Here is a 6,000-nt window from a genome sequence, read left to right as displayed (position 1 = left end):
CCCCCCCCCCCCCCCCCCAGTATTGAGCTAGCTCCATCTGTTTTGTGTTTGGCACCCGCAATTCTTTTGAAATGCTGGCGCCTACAGGGCAGCGTCGAATCCTCCTTCAGGCCCCGCTGCTGGCGATAGGTGCATTACATCATCGTTCTTCTTTCTCTTGCTCAGCATTTCAGTTTTCCTCAGCAGCGGAACCGGTGCGTGCATTGCATCACCTCATACTCTCGCCGGCCTTTCCTTCCTGTCCGCTCGTTGTTCCCTCTCCCCTCATGCGCGTCACTTTCCCCAGCAGATAGGCCGATGCTTGGTATTAGTGCGCGTTGCTTTTCATCTGTATATTTTGTTGTTTCGCTCAATAGGTCACTTTACTGCACATAAGGCAGTTTGGACCAGTGAACGCATTGCATCGTTTGTTTCCTTCCTCTCTTTCCCCGCCTCCTCTCTTGTCTGTTGTCTCCCGCATATCACTTTCCTGCAGATAAGGCTTAGGGGGGGGGGGGGGGGGGGGGCTGCCTCGCGTCTTTTCTTTCTCTCCTTTCTCTCCTCCCGCCCGCCCGCCTTGGTTTCATCTGCCTATCACTTCACTTTCCTGCAGATCGGGCTCGAGGCCGGTAAGTGCACTGCAGCCCGTTCTCTCACTTTGCGGCAGCCGTGGCCAGTCAGAAGAGCTTTGCCACCTTGGCTCGGAACGTGACAAACACCGGGGGGGCTTTTCAGACATAAGGTCTTTCCAACCCGAACAAAGAAGGAGGATGTAAAAGGTAGAGGAATCTATTATCTGTTATGCTTCCTTGCTGAGCCGTTTTGCGGAATTTAATTTTCAGATTGTATTACCGGTAGAATGATTTGCATTAGGATACAGTTGATAGGAGCACAGTATGAAATAGTTTCTGCAAGTACATTTTGGATGTAAAGTTCTGCTATATATAACATGCTTTTACCTAAAATAGAAATGTTTCTCTTCTATTTATCCTGCTTAGGGGCTGTCAGATTACTATCTCCCGTACATGGTGTTATCGTGTCAGGAGTGGTATTGCAGAATGTTTTCTGTCTAATTAGACTATTTTTTTTTTAAAGTGGCGATGCCGAAAACAAGGAAGGGGTAAAGGATGGGAAAATCGGAAAAGGCCCTACTAGTTGCCATAAAGGAGAGCATGAACTTGAGATCCTGTTTTGCCGCAGATAATGCTCAGAAGCGCATCCTATCATGACATTGTCAAGCTCATAATGGAAATTTATATAGTGAAAATTCACATTTTTAAGAAAGAACTAAGAGAAATAATTTTAGTATAACTTTTTTTAGAGAATCACATATGGGTTCCTAAATAAGAACCTAAGTATGTTTAAAATTTGGTAGGGGTACACTTAAATCAAGAAAAAAAATATTTTTAAACTTTTATATTTACTATTTCTTCTTAACGATGTTAGATAATACAGCAGTGCAAATCATACAGACTGATGATGAACAGAAAGCCATTCTGTACTTTCTGAATGAATTGGGTTTCTAAGGTCCACCAGGAAACTGCAGTGCAACTAAGCATGTGCTAAATGCACAGTGGCATTATTTACCAAGGCTTCCCCCCCCCCCCCCCCCTCCCCAACATTCTGTCTTTGGGGAAAAAGGTTATCAAATCACACCCAGAATGATGATGTAAGACAAAATGTAGAGGGTAAAAGGGCATCTTGAGTGAGGCTAATATTTAAAACTGTGTTACCCTCCTGAAATAATGTATTCTAAATTGTTATAATTTATTAAAATGCAAAAAGGATGCAGATATTCATTGTACTCTCTGAACGAATGTTCAGTATAATAGATAACACCACAAGAGTTGTATGTCTTGAGCAATCAGTGAAAGTGACTTTATTTTTGAAGCTTTTTTTTAAGATGCTTTTTTTTTTTAATGTTCCTTGCACATACGGGAACAAGAATGCATGGAGCAATATGGTGGATTACCTCATGCTTTGTGCTTGATTGCTATATATTGATTACAATATCATTAATCACATGTACACCCAACTGGATAACTGGCGTTTTTCAGGAGATTAGGAGAATCACAGGGATGTAGCTAGGAGTTTGCATTTTAATAAAGTTTTATTTGATGCAAGGTGCATATTATTTGCCATATAAACTTTTCAGACATCACACAGTGCTTTCTAGGTACAATTATTTTTTTAATTCTGAAACAGCAGCTCTCTATATAAACCAAACACAGGAGCCCTTTTACTAACCTGCACTAAAAAGTGGCCAGAGCTGTCCCCAACACCAGTCTTTCCTATGTGCCGAGGCCACTTTTAGCTGGCAGTAGAATGGCTGATTTTCCAGAAGTCCCGTTAATGGCCACATACTGATTTTCCCATTAGTGTATGAGCACTTACCAACATCTATTTTTTAGGCAATAAGGGCTCAAACGCTAATCATTCACTAATTGGTTAGCATGCAGTAATATAGCTGTGCTAACCAATTAGCGCAGTACATTCCTACTCTCCACCCCCCCAGACACACCCCCAGCTCTAAAAAATAACATATTTTTAGTGTGTGGGACGCGTGTGTCGATCCCAAAACTACTGTGGGACTCCTGAGCACGCCCTGTGGTAGTGGTTTTTAACCTGTTTTAAACATGCGTTAGTGCTTTCTGCAGCTTAGTAAAAGGGCCCCACAGAGCTTTAGAAAGATTAAAATAGAGGAATTTAGTTATACATGGTTTCTTCCTTTGAACTGAACTCCTTTATCTCACTGTGTGGCACTTGCAGGCTAAGAATTCTGAAATCATACAAGTGTAGATATATGATTTAATATTCTTCTTTTGTAAAACAAGTAGTCCATGCAAAAAGATAATGAAGTAAATGAAAAAAGATAACTTTGGCAATTTAGTGCTCTAAGGGGGCTTTTTACAAAGCCGTGCTAGCGTTTTTAGCTCACAGCAAGAATCAGCTGGCGGTAAATGTTGAGACGCCCTTAGGAATATAATGGACTTCTCAGTGTTTAATGGAGCTAGTACAGCTTTGTAAAAGGCCCTCTTAGTTCTCCTTTTATCAAGTGGTGCTAATGATTAGCGTGCGCTGAATGCAAAGAAGCCCATGGGAATTGAATGGGCTTCTTCGCATTCAGCACACCGCTAATTGGTAGTGCCGCTTTGTAAAAGGAGCCCTTAAACATTGATCTGAAGTTGTTGTTAATGAAGTGTTATAAAAAATTTGAGATGGAATTTTGGGACATTGGGGAAAATTTCTTGGGGCAGGTGAAAGTTTCAGCATCTGACTTTAGGGACCTTGTTCCTGAAGGTTCCAAAAAACGGACAGGCAAGCAATCTACAAAATCCAAGATAGACAACAAAACATCAGATCGATGGTGTAAAGAAGGGTCCAAGTTTATTCACCATGTAAAAACATACATAAATAAATAAATAATAAATAAAAGCCCAACACAGCTGGAAAAAATGCCTAAAAGACAATATATATAAATGATAAACATGTAAAACCATACATACAAATAAGTAGTGTTCAAACATGCATGCAAATAAAAGGAGGTGAAAATAAAAGCTCACATACCCAAGAGGTGTATTTCAAAGGTATCACACCTAATGGTAAAAGCTAAAAATAAAAGGATGCCAAGTCAGTATTAAACAATAAAAAACAAAAACAGTCCTTCTATCTTAAAACATCTTTTGTTAAACATAAGACACTGAAGTGTGAGAAGTCTGAATAAGCATGATGAATCTGCTCCAGTAAAACTACTGCTTACACAAAGTGCAGACCATAAGCAGTGCAGCTGGGCAATAAGCCCATATAACAAGCCACTGGACCTCCTTTTATTTTTAGCTTTTTACCACCGCTGCCTTGATTTTCTCTCCTCACATACTATTCTTGACCCACTACAATCTGGTTTTCGCCCTCTCCACTCAATCGAAACTGCGCTTACTAAAGTCTCCAATGACCTATTACTGGCTAAATCCAGAGGTCTCTATTCCATCCTCATTCTTCTTGATCTTTCCGCTGCTTTTGACACTGTCGATCACAGCATACTCCTCGATAACCTGTCCTCACTTGGATTCCAGGGCTCTGTCCTTTCCTGGTTCTCTTCCTACCTCTCCCTCCGCACCTTCAGTGTTCACTCTGGTGGATCCTCTTCTACTTCTATCCCTCTGCCTGTCGGCGTACCTCAGGATTCTGTTCTTGGTCCCCTCCTCTTTTCTATCTACACTTCTTCCCTTGGTTCATTAATCTCATCCCATGGCTTTTCCTACCATCTCCTATGCTGATGACTCCCAAATCTACCTTTCTACCCCTGATACCTCACCTTGCATCCAAACCAAAGTTTCAGCGTGCTTGTCTGACATTGCTGTCTGGATGTCTTCAACGCCACCTGAAATTAAACATGACCAAAACCGAGCTTCTCATATTCCCCCCCAAACCCACCTCCCCACTCCCCCCAGTTTTCTATTTCTGTTGATGGCTCTCTCATTCTCCCTGTCTCCTCAGCTCAAAACCTTGGGGTCATCATTGACTCTTCTCTCTCCTTCTCTGCTCATATCCAGCAGATCGCCAAGACCTGTCGTTTCTTTCTTTACAACATCCGTAAAATCCGCCCCTTTCTTTCCGAGCACTCTACCAAAACCCTCATCCACACCCTTGTCACCTCTCGTTTAGACTACTGCAATCTGCTTCTTGCTGGCCTCCCACTTAGTCACCTCTCCCTTCTCCAATCGGTTCAAAACTCTGCTGCCCGTCTTGTCTTCCGCCATGGTCGCTTTACTCATACTACCCCTCTCCTCAAGTCGCTTCACTGGCTCTCTATCCGTTTTCGTATCCTGTTCAAACTTCTTCTACTAACCTATAAATGTACTCACTCTGCTGCTCCCCAGTATTTCTCCACACTCGTCCTTCCCTACACCCCTTCCCGTGCACTCTGCTCCATGGATAAATCCTTCTTATCTGTTCCTTTCTCCACTACTGCCAACTCCAGACTTCGCACCTTCTGTCTCGCTGCACCCTACGCCTGGAATAAACTTCCTGAGCCCCTACGTCTTGCCCCATCCTTGGCCACCTTTAAATCTAGACTGAAAGCCCACCTCTTTAACATTGCTTTTGACTCGTAACCACTTGTAACCACTCGCCTCCACCTACCCTCCTCTCCTCCTTCCTGTACACATTGATGTGATTTGCTTACTTTATTTTTTGTCTATTAGATTGTAAGCTCTTTGAGAAGGGACTGTCTTTCTTCTATGTTTGTGCAGCGCTGCGTACGCCTTGTAGCACTATAGAAATGCTAAATAGTAGTAGTAGTAGTAGCTTTACCATTAGGTGATACTTTTGGAATATACCTCTTGGGTATGTGAGTTTTTATTTTCACCTCCTTATTTTCTGGCATCAAGTTTGTGACAAGATTTTTATGGAGTAGAGGAGTAGCCTAATGGTTAGTGCAATGGGTGTTGATCCTGCCAATGTGGGTTGAACTCCCACTGCAGCTCCTTGTGACCTTGGGCAAGTCACTTAACCCTCCATTGTCCTAGGTACAAAAAAATTAGATTGTGAGCCTCCTAGGGATAGAGAAAGTACCTGTATATAATGTGTTCAGTGCTGTGTACATCTAGTAGCACTATAGGAATGATTAGTAGCATATGTCTTATGAGTTTCAAACTAATATGTGTTTTCTTATGTATTTATTGGCAGTTTTTATAGCCTCTGACACAGCCCTTGGAAAGGGCGAAACATGGCTGTGTCAGGCTTTTAATTACTTAATTATGTTTTTATGTGATGAATAAACTTGTACCCTGCTTTGCACCATCGATGTGCTAATTTGTTGTCCATCCTTTTTACTAAAGTACAGCATAGATTTACTAACTCCCCCGGATTCTATATATGGCGCACAAATTTGTGCGTGTGCCCAATTTGCCTGCACAGTTTGATTGAGTAATGAACCAATTAGTGCTGATAATTTGGTCTTAATCAATTGACGCTAATTGGCAATAATTAGAATTTTCTGTACACTATTCTATAAAGATG

The 6,000-nt window shown here is 41.9% G+C and overlaps 1 protein-coding gene across 1 annotated transcript in view; it reads left to right on the top strand.

Annotated features, from left to right (window-relative positions):
* The first annotated feature begins 217 nt into the window (after positions 1-217).
* The window catches only part of OSBPL6 (oxysterol binding protein like 6), a 265,393-nt gene continuing 259,610 nt past the window's right edge, over positions 218-6,000 (top strand). The window contains exon 1 of the mRNA XM_030208862.1: positions 218-304. The gene's annotated coding sequence lies outside the window, so the exon portion shown is untranslated. The remainder of the gene's footprint in view (positions 305-6,000) is intronic.

The sequence above is a fragment of the Microcaecilia unicolor genome, chromosome 7 (genome assembly GCF_901765095.1).
Source record: "Microcaecilia unicolor chromosome 7, aMicUni1.1, whole genome shotgun sequence".
Classification (NCBI taxonomy): Eukaryota; Metazoa; Chordata; class Amphibia; order Gymnophiona; family Siphonopidae; genus Microcaecilia; species Microcaecilia unicolor.
This window is presented reverse-complemented; position numbering and strand designations above follow the sequence as displayed.